This window comes from Salmo salar, chromosome 15 (assembly GCF_965601325.2).
Source record: "Salmo salar chromosome 15, fSalSal1, whole genome shotgun sequence".
NCBI lineage: Eukaryota > Metazoa > Chordata > Actinopteri > Salmoniformes > Salmonidae > Salmo > Salmo salar.
The window spans coordinates 50551801-50571503 of NC_138305.1; the positions used below are offsets into that span (position 1 = coordinate 50551801).

Below are 19703 nucleotides of genomic sequence, written 5' to 3' on the forward strand. Positions count from 1 at the left end.
TACAGGAACTTTCAATAAATTCTCTGGTTTTCCAAAAATCCTGGTTGGAGGATTTCCTGCTTATTCCATTCTGGTTCTGACACACCTCCAACTGAGATTTAGGGAAAACCAGAGAATTCATTGAAAATTGTAGTAATTAAGAGCTCACATAATCAGTAGGCTATTAAACAAACTCTCAAACAGGCAACAGCAGCAGGGTCTGTCTTATTTCTGTAGTTCTGGCACAACTCCAACCTGGTTCTGGCACACCTCCAACCGAGATTTAGGGAAAACCAGGGAATTTATTGAAAGTTCCAGTAATTAAGAGCTCACAGAATCAATAGTCTATTAAACAAACTCTCAAACAGGCAACAGAAGCAGGATCTGTCTTATTTCTGTAGATATATATGGATGATTTATAAACCCATGCACATTTAACAGTTAGGCTAGCTAGCTAATTAACTACAATTCCCTGGTTTCCCAAAAATCCTGGTAGGAGGATTCCGGATTTCCTGCTTATTCCATCCTGGTTCTGGCACACCTCCAACCGAGATTTAGGGGAAACCAGGGAATTTATTGAAAGTTCCAGTAATTTTGCAACCCTAGTTGCACCATTGTTCGTACATAATATAACCATATACAATTTCAGTAGCACATATTTTAGAGTATTATATTAGTCCACTGAGACAGGCGCGAATCAGACTGGTGTCTCGTGCACCATGAAAAAGTATATATAACCTCAGCAAAAAAAGAAACGTCCCTTTTTCAGGACCCTGTCTTTCAAAGAAAATTCATAAAAATCCAAATAACTTCACAGACCTTCATTGTAAAGGGTTTAAACACTGTTTCCCATGCTTGTTCAATGAACCATACACAATTAATGAACGGTCGTTAAGACACTAACAGCTTACAGACGGTAGATAATTAAGGTCACAATTATAAAAACTTAGGACACTAAAGAGGCCTTTCTACTGACTGGAAAACACCGAAGAAAGATGCCCAGGGTCCCTGCTCATCTGCGTGAATGTGCCTTGGACCTGCTGCAAGGAGGCATGAGGACTGCAGATGTGGCCAGGGCAATGAATTGCAATGTCTGCGCTGTGAGACGCCTAAGACAGCGCTACAGTGAGACAGGATGGACAGCTGATCATCCGCAGTGGCAGACCACTTGTAAAACAACACCTGCACCCTATATATAGGGTTAGATGGCAGTGCAATTTCATTCCCCCCATTTATTTTGTGAGCAAATTACATTTACATTACATTACATTTAAGTCATTTAGCAGACGCTCTTATCCAGAGCGACTTACAAAATGGTGCATTCACCTTATGATATCCAGTGGAACAACCACTTTACAATAGTGCATCTAAATCTTTTAAGGGGGGGGGGGGGGGTTAGAAGGATTACTTTATCCTATCCTAGGTATGTGCTATGCACTTTCCAAACAGTGAAAGGCAGCAATATGCAACATAAAGTCTAGTCTGCCGCAAAGCCATATGAAGAAGTAAAGTGCAATGAGGTTATCTTGAAGCTAGTGGGAGCACGCGACCAACATCACCTGCCTAACCAGAATGTGCAACACTGGAGTTTTCCATTTGGCCACAGCGCCTCTTCTACTCGTCCACAAACCAAACAATCAGCAAAGTGTCGTGCAGTTGACATCAACCAGGGTCAGTGTACCTTTTGGCCAATGGATTTTGCAGTATAACGTGGAACCTGACACTCCAAAGTGGAGTAGCCCACTGTTAGCAAAAAGAGAAGTCTAGTTTACCCATTTTAGACAGTGGAAAACGGAATACCAGAAACCAACGATCCACAGTTGACACTCGAGTGCGAGAGGACTACATTTATGTATTTGGGTTGTGTTGCTTTAGCTAGCTAAACTTGCACACCACCGTGGGGACTGTTAGCTAAAGTAGCAACCCAAACGAATAGTCTACGAAGTCAAATCATACCGTACGAGGAAGAGGGCTGCAAAATCATACTTGACCCTATGAGGTAGGCTTGCTTACACTTATGTGGAGTTCATAGCTATGTCTAAATAGCTAGCTATATTTAATTGTACTTGCATTAGCTAGATAACTAATGTTGCTTCATATCCTATCGTTAGCAATTGCAACACCATCGACAGCGACAAACCACGGGTAGTTAGCGTTAGCACGAAGCTAGCTAACTTAACCGTCCCAACGTTCTTGGTCGCGCAGCTAACAAACGTTAGCTAGCTATATAACGTTTCTATCGTTAGTTAGCTAGGTATGATTTGACGTTAGCAAGTGACTCACTAACTAACCTTAGTTACCGTTACAGGTAACGTTAAAACTAGCTAACGAACGTTAGTTGGAAAAATGATCAACGCTAGCTAGGTAGCCTAACTACAGTAGCTACCTAACTTATTACGTAAACTAACGTTAACCGACTCAGATAGTTTGCCCCACAGACCAACTAACGTTACCTTAGCTAACTATCACTTTGAAGTGGACAATAAGCCTAGACTAACGGAGTACTGTAAAGTTGCGAAGGACAATTAAGCGTTAACGTTAGCTATTTGAGGATGTAACGCGTTAGTTAGCTATCCGTGTTATAATTCTAAAATATTTGATTAAAGCGACTTTCTAGCCAGGAGAAGTGGGATTGAAGTTGGTTGCTAGCTACCATAGAGATCATGTTACGTTGCTACAGCCAGCTAGCCAGACAACGTCACCAAGCAAACCAGGTTAGCAAAGTACTTTTTTATTCTTGTGTATTGGCCAACCTGTACTTTGATTTGTTGTGAACCTATAACGTTAGTTAAGTTGAGGGTTTCGTCATGTTTTGGTAGCTAAGTTAGCGAGGTTAGGTATCACGTGACCAACATCAGACCATGGGTTATGCATTTTTGTATCGACTTTTCTGCCTTCCTCTTCTCGTTACTATCTGCCCTTACACCCCATGCGATATAGTAGAATCAAACATTTGTTACAGAAGCAAGAGTTCGCGACGAAGTAGGCTACTTGCATGCCATTTACAGAAGATATGAGTGATCATTTGGGGGTAGCCTTTGATCATGACGCTCAGTTCAATTACACAAGTCATTGGACAAAGGCGTCTTCTGTAAGGGGGAGTTTTGTTAAGATCCGCGATGCTTGGTCTGAATATTAATGTATAGTTTCCACCACTTCCGAATTCCCCAGTCGAAGTTCCGCCCCCATGCCCAGGGGGTTGTGGGAACTGAGTGTCGCGAACCCTGCAGGCAGAGCTAAAGGCTGCAGTCCAAACACGTCATGTTCACCCCCTCAGCCCTCGCAATAGCCACTTTCCATTAGGGGAATCTCCGTCGAAACTGGATGCAGTTTGATTGCCATTGTAAGTGGGAGGTCCAATTCACTAACGTCGCATTAATAGCTTTGGGTTGGTTGTTTTTTAAGCTCAATTTCAAGCTTTCCACTAAGGACGTTGCGCCTCCGATCATCACTGTCCTTGGCTTGGTCAAGGGACATTTAAGGTACGCTATGTAAAACGTCATTCAAGGGCTGAGAATTTAGGGCCAAGGGCAGTCTACTTTTAATTTGGACTGGAGCCATAGTCCAAAGTGCACGTGGCCAATGCGTTAACCAATCAGCTAAGGAGCAGATGTTTGCTCAAATCTTCTGTTCATGAAACAGTTCCGCCTGTCATTAGTTCTGGGCAAGCACAACCAAAAAATATGGAGCAAATCCAATCATCGCTGTGTCTGGTTTTCCAATTCTATATAATTTTGCTTTGCTAATTGGATTATGGTATTGTAACATTAGGATTTTCATATATTTAAGCAATCCGGCCTGAGGGGGTGTGGTCTGATATACCACGGCTGTCAGCCAATCAGCATTCAGGGCTTGAACAACTCAGTTTATAATAAGGCTTATGGCTCTTTCATTATACTTGTCATGACATTGATTATTGCTCACTCTGTAAAATACATGCACATGAATGGATACTTTGGGTGAAGGGAGTTGTGGTTGTGCAAATCTCTTTAGCCATCAACACCAACATCTCTGCTATCCTCCTCCATGCCGTTTACCTTCTGATTTTGTCTCTATATTCTAAAACAATTTTCATCAAATAAACGAGGTAGAATTACATGCTACATTATTTTCCTTTTTGATATTTTGAATTAGCATACAAATTGCCAGCTCGTTATTTTTATGTACAGTACCTCGAATACAAGGTTGGATTGGCACTATACAAATTCATGTCAGAAATGTCATGTAGAAAATCTGGCTTAGGGTTAGCCTCATACATTATCTACTGGTATGATTTGAAATTGAGAACGTATAGCTAGCTCATCAATATGCAAATTATGTGTGTTGAGCTATTCTCTGCTTCAGATGTACAATGACAAGGGGCAGATAGATTGCACATGCCCATTAGGCCAGTTATGCCATTATACTGTAGGCTTGTGGCTGCATTGGTGACGCATGCCATTATGATAAGCTGCGAAATGGTTTCACATGGCTGATATCCTGAGAGAGCGACAATCAAATAAAACCGATTGGGGAGCTCTTAACTTTCTCATTTGAGAAAGCAACACAAACGCAGACAAATTAGAGACATCCCCTTCATACCTTTTTATTGCTGAATTGGGATTTGTGATTAATGAACATTGACACTAGTTTGTCTTGAATAATGAATCAAAATATTGAATTAAAATATTTCAAAATGTACAAATAATTTAACGTATTTATAGATGTTAGACATCTTAGTAAGTAGGCTATTATTATTATTATTATTATTATTAATGCATAATTTTGGGTGAACAAACAAGTCCATCCCAGAGGTGGCCAACCTCGCTCCACTCCCTGATCAACTGAGTGAGCAGACTTATATTCCAGCCCAGCAATAATACACATTATCAACTCATTAGGTTTGATAAGTTGAAATAGTTGTTAGTGCTGGGCTGGAACAGAAGCCTGCTCACCCAGCATTAGGGCTCTCCCTGGCAAAAAAAAATCTTAGTCGACTAGGAGTCTTCTGTTCTTTCGACCAATCGAATGGTCTAAATTTTCAAATGTTTATTTTTATAGATAGACACACTGTGTATTTTAATAAAATCAACTATATGTAGGCTACTGAGCTTGTCTGATGCTTTAAGCACGCTGTGATTAAATAATTAAGACACACAAATCAATCAAATGTATTTATAAAGCCCTTCTTACATCAGCTGATGTCACAAAGTGCTGTACAGAAACCCAGCCTAAAACCGTTAACAGCAAGCAATGCAGGTGTAGAAGCACGGTGGGAAGAAAGGTTCCTCTCTAGGAAGAAACCTAGAGAGGAACCAGGCTATGAGGGGTGGCCAGTCCCCTTCTGGCTGTGCCGGGTGGAGGTTATAACAAAACATGGCCAAGATGTTCAAATGTTCATAGATGACCAGCATGGTCAAATAATAATAATCACAGTGGTTGTAGAGGGTGCAACAGGTCAGCACCTCATGAGTAAATGCCAGTTGGCTTTTCATAGCCGATAATTCAGAGTATCTCTACCGCTCCTGCTGTCTCTAGAGTTGAAAACAGCAGGTCTGGGACAGGTAGCACGTCCGGTGAACAGGTCAGGGTTCCATTGTCGCAGGCAGAACAGTTGATACTGGAGCAGCAGCACGACCAGGTGGACTGGGGACAGCAATGAGTCATCAGACCAGGTAGTCCTGAGGCATGGTCCTAGGGCACAGGTCCTCTGAGAGAATTAGAGAGAGCATACTTAAATTCACACAGGACACCGGATAAGACAGGAGAAATACTTCAGATATAACAGACTGACCCTAACCACCCGATACAAAAACTATTGCAGCATAAATACTGGAGGCTGAGACAGGAGGGTTCAAATGACTCGAGGGAGCCAGAGAGCCTAACCAGAAGAAAAAAAACTTTTCCCGAACCACCCGAATTTCTCAGAACAAGAATAGACTGCCGAGTTTCAGAAGAAAGGTCTTTGTTTCTGGCCATTTTGAGCCTGTAATCAAACCCACAAATGCTGATGCTCCAGATACTCAACCAGTCTTAAGAAGGCCAGTTATATTGCTTCTTTAATCAGGACAACAGTTTTCAGCTGTGCTAACACAATTGCAAAAGGGTTTTCTAATGATCAATTAGCCTTTTAAAATGATTAACTTGGATTAGCTAACACAACGTGCCATTGGAACACAGGAGTGATGGTTGCTGTATTTCTGTATAATTTGATGTTATTTTAATGGACAATATTATTATTATTTTTTTTTATCTTTAAAAACAAGGACATTTCTAAGTGACCCCAAACTTTTGAACGGTAGTGTAGGTAGGGGTAAAGTGACTATGCATAGATAATAAACAGCGATTAGCAGCAGTTTGACAACTCCCTCACCCTTTGTTTTTAATGTAAATAGTCCGGGTGGCCATTTGATTAATTGTTCAGCAGTCTTATGGTTTGGGGGTCGAAGCTGTTAAGGAGCCTTTTGGACCTAGACTTGGTTTTCTGGTACCACTTGCCGTGCGGTAGCAGAGAGAACAGTCTATGACTTGGGTCACTGGATTCTTTGACAGTCCTGGATGGCAGGAAGCTTGGCCCCAGTGATGTACTGGGCTGTACGCACTACCCTCTGTAGCGCCTTACGGTCGGATGCCGAGCAGTTGCCGTACCAGGCGGTGATTCAACCAGTCAGGATGCTCTCGATGGTGCAGCTGTATAACTTTTTGAGGATCTGTGGACCCTTGCCAAATCTTTTCAGTCTCCTGAGGGGGAATAGGTTTTGTTGTGCCCTCTTCACGACTGTCTTGGTGTGTTTAGACTAGAGGTCGACCGATTATGATTTTTCAACGCCAACCCCGATTATTAGAGGACCAAAAAAAGCCGAAACCGATTAGTCAGATGACTTATATGTGTGTTTTTTATATATATATATATATATTAGTTAGTTAGTTAGTTAGTTGAAGTCAAAGTTTTCATACACTTTAGCCAAATACATTTAAACTCAGTTTTTCACAATTCCTGACATTTAATCCTAGTAAAAATTCCTTGCCTAAGGTTAGTTAGGATCACCACTTTATTTTAAGAATGTGAAATGTCAGAATAATAGTAGCGAGAATGATTTATTTATTTCAGCTTTTATTTATTTCATCACATTCCCAGTGGGTCAGAAGTTTACATACTAATTGGGTGTATTTGGTAGCATTGCCTTAAAATATTTAACTTGGGTCAAATGTTTCGGTTAGCCTTCCACAAGCTTCCCACAATAAGTTGGGTGAATTTTGACCCATTTCTCCTGACAGAGCTGGTGTAACTGAGTCAGGTTTGTAGGCCTCCTTGCTCACACACGCTTTTTCAGTTCTGCCCACAAATTTTCTATAGGATTGAGGTCAGGGCTTTGTGATGGCCACTCCAATACCTTGACTTTGTTGTCCTTAAGCCATTTTGCCACACCTTTGGAAGTATGCTTGGGGTCATTGTCCATTTGGAAGACCGATTTGCGATATATCCATATCATTTTCCTACTTCATGATGCCATCTATTTTGTGAAGTGGACCAGTCCCTCCTGCAGCAAAGCACCCCCACAACATGATGCTGCTACCCCCGTGCTTCACGGTTGGGATGGTGTTCTTTGGCTTGTAAGCCTCCCCCTTTTTCCTCCAAACAGAACGATGGTCATTATGGCCAAACAGTTCTATTTGTGTTTCATCAGACCAGAGGACATTTCTCCAAAAAGTACGATATTTGTCCCCATGTGCAGTTGCAAACCGTAGTCTGGCTTTTTTATGGCGGTTTTGAGCAGTGGCTTCTTCCTTGCTGAGCAGCCTTTCAGGTTATGTCGATATAGGACTCGTCTTACTGTGGATATAGATACTTTTGTACCTGTTTTCTCCAGCATTTTCACAAGGTCCTTTGCTATTGTTCTGGGATTGATTTGCACTTTTCGCATAAGTACGTTCATCTCTAGGAGGCGGGATGCGTCTCCTTCCTAAGCGGTATGACTGCTGCATGGTCCCAGGGTGTTTATACTTGCGTACTATTGTTTGTACAGGTGAACGTGGCACCTTCAGGCGTTTGGAAATTGCTCCCAAGGATGAACCAGACTTGTGGAGGTCTACAATTTTTTTTCTGTGGTCTTAGCTGATTTCTTTTGATTTTCCCGTAATGTCAAGCAAAGAGACACTGAGTTTGAAGGTAGGCCTTGAAATTCATCCATAGGTACACCTCCAATTGACTCAAATGATGTCAATTAGCCTATCAGAAGCTTCTAAAGCCATGACATCAGTTTTTGAAATGTTCCAAGCTGTTTAAAGGCACTGTCAACTTAGTGTATGTGAACTTCTGACCCACTGAAATTATGATGCAGTGAATTATAAATTAAATAATCTGTCTGTAAACAATTGTTGGATAAATTACTTGTGTTATGCACAAAGTAGATGTCCTAACTGACTTGCCAAAACTATAGTTGTTAACAAGAAATTTGTGGAGTGGTTGAAAAACGAGTTTTAACGACTCCAACCTAAGTCTATGTAAACTTCCGACTTCAACTGTATATATATTTGTATAATGACAATTACAACAATACTGAATGAACACTTATTTTAACTTAATGTAATACATCAATAAAATCAATTTAGTCTCAAATAAATAATGAAACATGTTCAATTTGGTTTAAATAATGCAAAAACAAAGTGTTGGAGAAGAAAGTAAAAGTGCAATATGTGCCATGTAAAAAAGCTAACGTTTAATTTCCTTGCTCAGAACATGAGAACATATGAAAGCTGGTGGTTCCTTTTAACATGAGTCTTCAATATTCCCAGGTAAGAAGTTTTAGGTTGTAGTTATTATAGGACTATTTCTCTCTAAACAATTTGTATTTCATATACCTTTGACTATTGGATGTTCTTATAGGCACTTTAGTATTGCCAGTGTAACAGTACAGCTTCCGTCCCTCTCCTCGCTCCTACCTGGGCTTGAACCAGGAACACATCGACAACAGCTACCCTCGAAGCAGCGTTACCAATGTAGAGCAAGGGGAACAACTACTCCAAGTCTCAGAGCGAGTGACGTTTGAAACGCTATTAGCGCGCACCCGGCTAACTAGCTAGCCATTTCACATTGGTTACACCAGCCCCATCTTGGGAGTTGATAGGCTTGAAGTCATAAACAGCGCAATGCATTGCGAAGGGCTGCTGGCAAAATGCACGAAAGTGCTGTTTTGAATGAATGCTTACGAGCCTGCTGCTGCCTACCACCGCTCAGTCAGACTGCTCTATCAAATCGTAGACTTAATTATAACATCATAACACCCAGAAATGCGATCCTTTGGTCATTAAAATGGTCAAATCCGGAAACTATCATCTCGAAAACAAAACGTTTTTCCTGTAAGTGAAATGCGGAACCATTCCGTATTTTATCTAACGGGTGGCATCCCTAAGTCTAAATATTCCTGTTACATTGCCCAACCTTCAATGTTATGTCATAATTACGTAAAATTCTGGCAAATTAGTTCGCAACGAGCCAGGCGGCCCAAACTGTTGCATTTACCCTGACTCTGCGTGCAATGAACGCTAGAGATGTGACACAATTTCATGTTAGCACGCAATATTAACTAAATATGCAGGTTTAAAAAATATATACATGTTTATTGATTTTTAAAGAAAGGCATTGATGTTTATGGTTAGGTACATTGGTGCAACGACAGTGCTTTTTTCGCAAATGCGCTAGTTAAATCATAATCCGTTTGGCGAAGTAGGCTATGATTCAATGATAAATTAACAGGCACCGCATCGATCATATGCAACGCAGGACACGTTAGATAAACTAGTAATATCATCAACCATGTGTAGTTAACTAGTGATTATGTTAAGATTGATAGTTTTTTATAAGATAAGTTTAATGCTAGCTAGCAACTTAACTTGGCTTTTTGCTGCCCTTGCATAACAGGTAGTCAGCCTGCCATGTAGGCTCCACGTGGAGTGCAATGTAAGGCAGGTGGTTAGAGCGTTGGACTAGTAACCGGAAGGTTGCAAAAACAAATTCCCGAATCCCCCCTGAACAAGGCAGTTAACCCCCGTTCCTAGGCCGTCATTGAAAATAAGAATGTGTTCTTAATCTGACTTGCCTAGTTAAATAAAGGTGGATTTTTTTATTTTTTTTAAATCGGCAAATCGGTGGCCAAAAATACTGATTGTTATGAAAACTTGAAATCAGCCCTAATTAATCGGCCATTCCGATTAATTGGTCGACCTCTACTCTCCATATCTGAGGACAGACATTACGAAGAAACAGGCTTCATTTTATTACAATTAGACTGCCCTGACTTCTCTGTTTGCCTTTGTAGTTTTCCTCTTTAAGAGAATTTTCATAATGTCCTCCCACAACCTGCCCTAAAAAATACACCTACTCCCTTTTCTGACAGCTGGAGCAGAAAATACTTTCACCCTTTCCATTGCTTTTATCTAGATATGCATTTGGAACATTCGTTTTTAATTTACAATGATAAATAGGCCTACATCAAATTAACAAGCTAATATTAAATTAACTATTTGATGAAATTTCACTTAGCTATAGTATGCAAAGTTGCCTAGCTAACAAACAGCTCATTAGCCTACAAAGTGGCCTGCTGTAGCTAGTTAGCTAGCTAATAATATATATATTTTTTAACATATTCAAAATGCATTTACCTGTGCTAATTAGCTGTCTGCGTCTCTGAACACCTGTATGTAAACAGAGACGGATGTCACAAACGTGTTGTCACTGAAAAATACTGTCGGCTGCAACTGTGCTAAATCATTCTACAATAATTGTATATTTTGCATTTGTGAAATTATTTTGATGTGATTTGAAGGTAAAGGGATTTATGTTTCTAGAACCGTACCGCAATTGAGAATCGATTCACGTTTAGATGGAGTATTTGGCTGTTTTAGCTTCGCCATTTAAATCTGCAATATCCAACTTTTTGGGTGACCTGACCAAATTCATATAGAAGTTACATATCTGTCATTCACATTAAAATCAAGTCTAAGAAGCTGTAGATCTGTTCTATGTGCACTATTTCTATGCTTCCTGTTTTGTTTTTGAGTCTTTTAATTTCATTTTTGTACTCCAGCTTCAAACAGCTGAAAATATATTTTTCCTCATGGAAAATATACAGTGACTTCGGAAAGTATTCAGACCCCTTGACTTTTCCACATTTTGTTAGGTTAGTTTTATTCTAAAATTGATTTAAATTGTTTTATCTACACACAATACCCTTGTTCAGAGGAGACTGTGTGAATCAGGCCTTCATGGTTGAATTGCTGCAAAGAAACCGCAACTAAAGGACACCAATAAGAAGAGACTTGCTTGGGCCAAGAAACACGAGCAATGGACATTTAGACCGGTGGAAATCTGTCCTTTGGTCTGATGAGTCCAAATTTGAGATTTTTGGTTCCAACTGTCGTGTCTTTGTGAGACGCAGAGTAGGTGTGGTTCCCGCCGTGAAGCATGGAGGAGGAGGTGTTATGGTGTGGGGGTGCTTTGCTTGTGACACTGTCGTGATTTATTTAGAGTTCAGGGCACACTTAACCGGTATGGCTACCACAGCATTCTGCAGTGATACGCCATCCCATCTTGTTTGCGCTTAGTGGGACTCATTTGTTTTTCAACAGGACAATGACCCAGCACAACTCCAGACTTCAACCTCATGAAGCTGGTTGAGAGATTTCCAAAAGTGTGCAAAGCTGTCAAGGCAAAGGGTGGCTACTTTGAAGAATCTCAAATATACAGTTTATTTAGATTTAACACTCTTTTTTTGGTTACTACATGTTTCCATATGTGCTATTTCATAGTTTTGATGTCTTCACTATTATTCTACAATGTAGAAAATAGTAAAAATGAAGAAATATCCTTGAATGAGTAGGTGTTCAAAAACCTTTGACTGGTAGTGTAGTTTAGGCTTCCATTAGGCCTATATGAATCCTACCTTTTGAATCACATCTAGATGTCAACTTTTGACTGGTGCCGTCTCTCTCATTTTGTATTCTAGAGCGAGCTGTAGAATACAAATGCTTTTTGATATTGATTCGTCACAGCTCTGCAAGAGAAGGGCACCCCAGCCAGCACCCATTCCTCTCAAATGAGTCAGTATTTTTTTATGAAAACATAGAAAGTCATCGGATGCTTATAAAAAGGTAATTTAACCAGTCATAAGTGGCTGACAGCTATCGCATGCATTCATCCCCATCTCGACCTTCCCTTCTGGCCTCAAGTGCACAATCTCTCCACTGGCCCCGTTTCCCTGATTCAGCTTTTTGACTCCAGAGTATTCCCAGAAGCCTTCTTGTTCATTTGTGGCTGTGCTGCCCAGGAAGCATTGTTTTAGCATTAAAATTGCTTTTGTAACACCATGGTTAATCACAGTGATTGGCGTATTAACTGTTATCTTGTGTCACAGCACATTTGTCCATATTGAAGGATTACTGCAGCTTGGTGCATTTTCTTTTTCTCAAAGCTGTTTTGAGAGGAAGCAGAGCTGAGAGCGGGTGTGCTTTACAGAGAAGCATGACCGAAGCATGAGGGTTTAACATGGTAGAGAGTGGGCTATGTCTATCCTTGTTTGTGTGCTACAGTGGAGCATGCATTTCTGTGTATAGAGCTGTTCTACAAATATAAAAAGGAAGTCCACAAACTAGTGAACATGGGCTAGGCTATGGGTAAAGGTGCATTTTAAAGGTCCGACGTAGGGGTAAGTAAGTAGAGTTTGGAATCTCCTGGTGAATGTGGAATCGTCATTGGTCCTACCTGCTATTGCCATAGATTTATTCCCCCCTCGGGGGAACAATACTCGTACCAGTATAAATTGCTTGTGGGCTCTCGACCAACTCAGAATGCATTTTCAAGCCATGTTTGTCAAGGATATTTAATTTGGGGTAAAAAATGTATTGGCAGAGGCTGGGGGTCCAGATCAAAACACTATTTCCTGCCCCACAGGACGCTTCTTCCTCATTGCTTAAAACGTTCTGTGCATATTACTTTACAAAACAAATGTTTTTACGTTTTTGCTGCTCACCCTCCCTTCATGTGTAACCACTGTTTTGTGAACAAATGTTAGTCGATTGTGTGAATAAGCCTAACTGTATTTTGTTTCAATCTAAGCACATAGTGGTGCTTGCTGTTGAGTTTTGTCCGCATGAGCAAAAACATTTGACCATTCAGCACATGAGCACAAACATCCTAAAATCTCACAAGACATTTCCTGTTATCTTTAGTCTAACAGTAACGTTATACTGTGCTATTATTTATATATATATATATATATATATATTTATTTATTTATTTATTTATTTTATTATATTATATAACGCCATTCTGAGAAATGGCAGAGTGTCACTAGCCCTGTCTACACATTGCATTGGGGTAAAAACAATCTACATTTTATTACATTTACGTCATTTAGCAGACGCTCTTATCCAGAGCGACTTACAGTACTGGTCCCCCATGGGAATCGAACCCACAACCCTGGCGTTGCAAACACCATGCTCTACCAACTGAGCCACAGTTAGATTAGGGCTTAATTAATTGATTTCAATTGACTGATTTCCTTATATGAACTGTAACTCAGTAAAATCGTTGACATTTTTGCATGTTGCGTTTATATTTGAGATGGATTGCCCGTCTTTGCAATTAGTTATTTGCTAGCAGCCTCCATGGGAATTCACTATTACTTGTGCTAATTTTGTTAGCATTCTGGTAATAAACACAAAATGGGCTTTTTTTTTTAAATCATTTTTTTATCATAAGTAACATACAACTGTTATGTCGCTTCTCAGTAATTAGGCAACACCGCATGATTTGATGGATGGCACATTATTGAAATTTGTCAGATACTGTTCAGTAACTGGAGTTTGACAACATGCCGTCAATTCAAGTGATCAGTCTGCTGCATATAGGCCACAATGTGTGTGTGTGGGCGGTAAATTCGATTTGTGTGGTTAGTTACAATCGACAGAAGTTTGTACAACATGGACAAGGACAAATATGTCTGATCATAGCCCTGGGGTGAATGAAAACAGGAAGAGAGGGGGAAGCATCAGCGGAGGGAGAATCAGCTATGCAAAAAACGGTGTGTAAAGTAGCGTGTAAGGTTGTTTAGCTATGGGGAAGGGGCATCCTGAGAGTTTGGTCATGCAACCCCTCTCTTTTTTATTACTGGAAACCAAACTTTTTGCTTTGATTTGCCTAAGACAACTAAATTATAGTGTGTGTGAGCATATATCAGGTAGGCTTCAATATCAGCAAAAGTTGTTTGTAGATTAGGTTACAAAAAGTGCCCAAAGTAAACGTTTTGTTCTTGGAAATGTATCTCTTCGACATATTTCTTTCAGAACATCATTAAACTGTGCTTTATAGTCATGCATTCTGGTCTTGATGGACTTCTATGCGCTTGAGCAAATTGGAATGCATCACGTCATGAGCTTCATAGTCATCCAGACTGCTGCAGCGATCTGATACGTTCACCCTACATATTTAAAACAAGCACCCTTTTTAGTGTCATAGGACAAAAATAAACATGAAGTGTCCTCCCTCCCCTCTATATTAAACACCATGATCTGATTTTAGATGCTTTTAAAGTCTCATACATTCTGATAGATGTTGGAGGCATTTCTGTTATTACGCCTGCCGTATAATGTGAAAAGATGTCGGACTGGTGGGCTCATTAATGTGATTTAAAAAATAAATAATTTATAGCACGTCCTTGGCGAACATATTGCCAGTTGGAAGGAGGTCGTATTACGACCCATAGTAATGGAAAACCTTCAATTTATCTAGCAATACAGAGACACTTGCTAGACAGTTTGTTCTCATTAAAGTGTCAAATTCCCTATCTCACTTCAGTTGTCCTCTACTGCGTGTGTAGGCCTCTACTCAATGTCAACGTTTAAACCAACATGGACAAATGTTTCCGAAAAATCATATACAAGTGGTAATAGGAATGCCAAAAGGGGCCATCAATCATCATGTGCCAAAGAAATGGGCTAGGCCTGAACAGAAACGGTCACCTTCGAAATGTAACTGTCATTAAGTTTAGTCTGATCTGTCGTTTGAGATCCCAGCGATCATCAGGTGGCCTGCCATGTACCCCCTTCCACTCACGTTAGCACATCACTTAACTGAATCTGCCAGGTTCATTTGTTTCCCACTCCACTGGTGTTGTACTGGACTGATAGTAGTTTCAGTCTGTTAAGACTTCTGATTGTGCTGTGTAGGAATGGCTTCTTGTGAAAATGAATTTGATTAACATCTGATTGTAGCAAAAAGGACATACAAAAGGCAACATTGACATGAGAAAATCCTAACTTGTAGTTGGTCATTGTTTTACATCTTGTACAGTTGGAGTTACTCACTTGTTTTAAGACATGTAGCCACTGCCAGTATGCTATGCCCTCATTTCCCATTTTGTTTTTGGAGGTACACTGTTTTTGAGGACACATTTTCTTCCTTGATATCCTCTCGCAGGATTTGGCCTCATTAAAGAGCTTTTTATGTAGGCTAATCAAAGCCAATTTCCTGCAATTCTACATATTTTGCCATGGTTTATGTAATTTTAGTTACTCTAACATTAAATCAAAATCAATGTGGGCCTCATGCCATGACAAATACTCCTGAATGCTTAATTTTTTACATTTTAGATTCTACCTGACTGTAGCGTTTATTTAGGTGATTGTGAGTTCTGAAATATGATCTTATTAAAAAAATATATAGCAGGGCTTGACATTAACTTTGCGATATCCAATTGGTAGTTAGTCTTGTCCCATCGCTGTAACTCCCGCACGGACTCGGGAGAGGCGAAGGTCGAGAGCCATGCTTCTTCCGAAACCTTAGACCACTGCACCACTCGGGAGGCCCCTGATTTTGTTACTTGTCCAAAAGCTAAAAAAAGGTCTGTAATAGGCTTAGGCGATATACTCTTTTATACCGGGGTATTTCAATACCCTATCTCGGGGGGTGCGTGCTATGCCACTGCTTATTACTGAAATCTAAGATGTATCAAACTATATCCAGCTCAGGCCTCCAGTTATGCATTTGGCTTGCTAACTTGCTAGCTGAGTTTCCCGTGGTGTGCATATTCGGTAATATCGTATTCCCAGGTATGGTACAGAAACGATATGAATATCTGGATATTGCCCAACCTTTTTCTGTAATACAATTATGTAAAAATGCTATGATGAAAGGAACCACTTTACAAAATAAAATGTATTACTATCTTTTTTACCGTAGCGAATCAGACAAATGTAGACTATACTCTGCTTATTGGCTTTTTTGCATATTCAAGCCGGTCTCAATACAACACTGCCCCTTTTAAAGCTCTCCTGGAGAATGGTTGGCCACCCTTGGTAGCCTATGAAATATTGCAACATTACAATCACAGCAAAACACTTTGTCTTTCATAAAATAATTCCCTCTGGAGCTCGAATTTAAGCTTGTCCCGATACTGGGACAGTTCTGGGATGACAGATCCAAAATTCATACAACTACTGCACATTAAAACTTTTAAAAAAGCAATGAGGCAACAGATCAGACCGTTTAGCTTAAAATGTTAAGTTGAATTTTTTCATATCAGCTCAACAATGCGCACATGGCTGTAGGCTCCAAAATACAAATGGTGCGAGCGGTTTCATGTGACAGATGAAAATATCCTGTATAAATTAAAAGGGAAGATCTAAAGATTCATCAACTAGCATGGGGTACTAATATGAGTAGGATTATGCCTTTGGCTGCTGGACAATAAAATAATGTTGATTTTTGAAAACCCATGGAAAAAAGTATTGTTTTGCATGGCATATGAAGTGTTTATGGAAGAATTCCCTTAACATTTCCATGATTGTATTTTGGCTAGGCCTACCTAAAAAGGTAAGACCTGCTGCATAAAATGACATGTATAACATCCAGGTTTTAAACCATTAAGTTTATGGTTAAATAGTTTTATAATGCTGACTGCCTCCGCTCTGATTCAAGGTGGATGATGTGCACTGCGCAACAGGCATTGTCCGTTACTCTCCAGTGTTCGGTGGTTCGAGTAGGTATGTCGACAGAATCAAGCCTTTAGATGTTAATAATCCTTCATTACATTTTTCAAACATGACTGGTGTTGAGGCCATATTTATGTAATTAAGTCTCATTAAAGTTTGGCTACATTTTATGTTGCCTCCCTCATGTCAGCATTGGTTTTGACATGAGTCTGTAGCCAATATGAATATCACCTATACTTTTAACACGTTGGCGTCTCTGATCCAGTAATTGTTTGATTTTGTGATCTATTTTTTTTATTTGTTCATTCGGATTACTTAAATCTATATTATTGTCTGACCTAATTATTTTTTACTCGTCTTCTTGTTCGGGACAAGCGTTAATGTCAAGCTCTGTATATGTTCGTTATCTTTTCTACGTACTTTGTATCTTGTTTAAGTTTACACTGAAAACATTTTTCCATCCCAAAAATGATAAAATAAATGTTTTATTATTTTACTGTTTGAACATAGGCGGCCCGCCCAAGACTTTTAAGATGCAGAAAAAACCCTGCTAACACATTATGGTGTTGCTCCTTTTCAGCTCTGGGGAGATTTCTTTCAGTGCCAATGACCAGTCTCTTATGCACTTTCTCTTTTGCTCTAACCAGGCCCCTTCCATTCTGGTTATGGAAGTCAGTTTGCCTCGAAAACAGACAATGGGGGAGGCACACGTAAGCTAAATCAGGCCATTTGTCATCTTGTTGGGCCTCAGTAATCCTATACCAGCGGGGTCCGATTCTCTCAGTTTGACCAGCAGTGCATCTCAGTAAACAAGCCAGAGGTCACATCCTTTCTTTTCTATGTGGAACAGAAGTCCTTCTCCCTCTCAATGGAGGTGGGTGTGCTTCTCTTGTGTCCTTTGTTGATTTTCTGGGGTCTATGACCTAGTCATTAGTAGACTACTGGTCTATTTGAAAAGCAATAGAGTGGTTGAACTGCAGATGGTATTGGTGACCAAAACCACTTATTAGTCCACTATTACTGAGTGACCACTTAGGTATTTTTCACACACAGTTCTGAGCTATAGGCCTAGTTTGAGTCATAGCTTGGTTATTTATTAAATCGCATTACATTTATTTTGTAACCGTTGGTTTCACATTGCCAAATGTCAAACGAACTAAAATGCCTAAGCAAAACCACATTTTCATGAAAGTCATTTGTTTATTTTAGAGAGAGGCTCATGTTAAATCATATATGATTATCAAGAAGCATAACTTGTCTGTCACAAGGTTCATATTACTTTCGCTTTGGTCTTCCAACAACATGCGGGAGGAAACGGCGCAATAACCCCCCCTAACTGCCACGTGAATAGGTTATATTCAGAAGCCTATATCCCTGGTTTAGTCCATGTCTCCCCTAATACGCATCAGATGCGCTCATAAATGCTCTGCTACTCACAGAATGTTTCAGAGATGTCAAGTTATGGTATTGCGTGCATTTCATTAAATGCTTGCAGTAAAACAACCAATAATACTCTGCGCCTCTGGTTCTTTTCCTGTGTTTGGTGGAATCGGACCGAGACCACCCTTTTTGAGCGAACCATGTTTTTTTTTGTGCACTCCTAGTGAGGATAGTGTTCACACCAGTCCAAACGAACCAAAGGGGGAAAACAGGCCAGAGTATGGGAAAAACGCTCCAAATCAATTTGGTGTGAAAGTCCCCTTAGTCCATTATTTCACTAAGGGGACTAACTAATAGCCGGACAAGAAGAATATACATTTAAGTTATCCGAATGGAGAAGTAGACATGCATTTACATTTCCTATGATTGCCTCAAAGTAGACTTTTGCAGAATTCCACTTGGGACTTGCAACAACGGAAAACAGACTCCTTGTTTAAGTGAGAGTTTTTCTTTGGGAAAGTTGTTTGAGGGTAATCCTGATGTTGTTGCGCAGATGAAAGGAAGTTCACCGCCTATTGAGAGAATGAATTCAGTCAGAGCCAAGCGCAACCAGTTTAGAAGTAAATTACTTGACGATTAGATTACCAAGCACTGACAGAGAAAATGGTGCTAATGAGGAAGCAGTTGCAAGTGGCCCAAAGAGCAACACCCATCTCTTCATCCCCTGCCAGGCCAGCCAGCTATGATCCTATAATGTGCTCCCTCCAGGAGCCTCTTAAACAGCAGTTGGTCCTTCAACTGAAGGCAAGGGTGAAAGTGACAGTCTTTTTTTTTTTTTTTTTTTTTTTTTTATATTGGTAACTAATGTATATGTGTTTATGCTATTTGTTATAAATAGATAGATAGATGGATGTTTGGTAGATATATCACTGCTGAATCAAATGCATACTGGGTTTCTAAGAAGGGAATGTGTAATGTAGCATATTATGAAGGTGTTCAACTTACAGCTGCAGGACAGGCAACTTACACTTCCCCAGCACTTTGCCCATGCATAGCAATGATTCATAAGACATCCAAAATGTAGCACATTTTAAAATATTGGTTTCCCTGTGAAGTATTCATTCTGTGGAAGGTCCCTACAGATCCAAAAATACTTTTTGCCTGACCTCTGCCTCCTTTCACCAGAGAGAGGAATTGTAGAGGGAAACGAAAGTGGGATGTGTTTTGTTGTCCTTGGCAACATATTTTTTTCCTCCAAATGACATTCTTAACCAGAACTGGACTGGAACAGATTTTTTCCTTTGTTCAATGGCCCGGCAGCATTGTCCCACCTGGGGTTTCCAACCGCCCATTTTCCCTTACTGTCTGGTCCTCAT

The 19703-nt window shown here is 40.0% G+C and overlaps 1 protein-coding gene across 1 annotated transcript in view; it reads left to right on the plus strand.

The window, feature by feature from the left end:
• The first annotated feature begins 1527 nt into the window (after positions 1 to 1527).
• Positions 1528 to 19703, plus strand: part of btbd7 (BTB domain containing 7) — a 125979-nt gene continuing 107803 nt past the window's right edge. The window contains exon 1 of the mRNA XM_014145060.3: positions 1528 to 1978. The gene's annotated coding sequence lies outside the window, so the exon portion shown is untranslated. The remainder of the gene's footprint in view (positions 1979 to 19703) is intronic.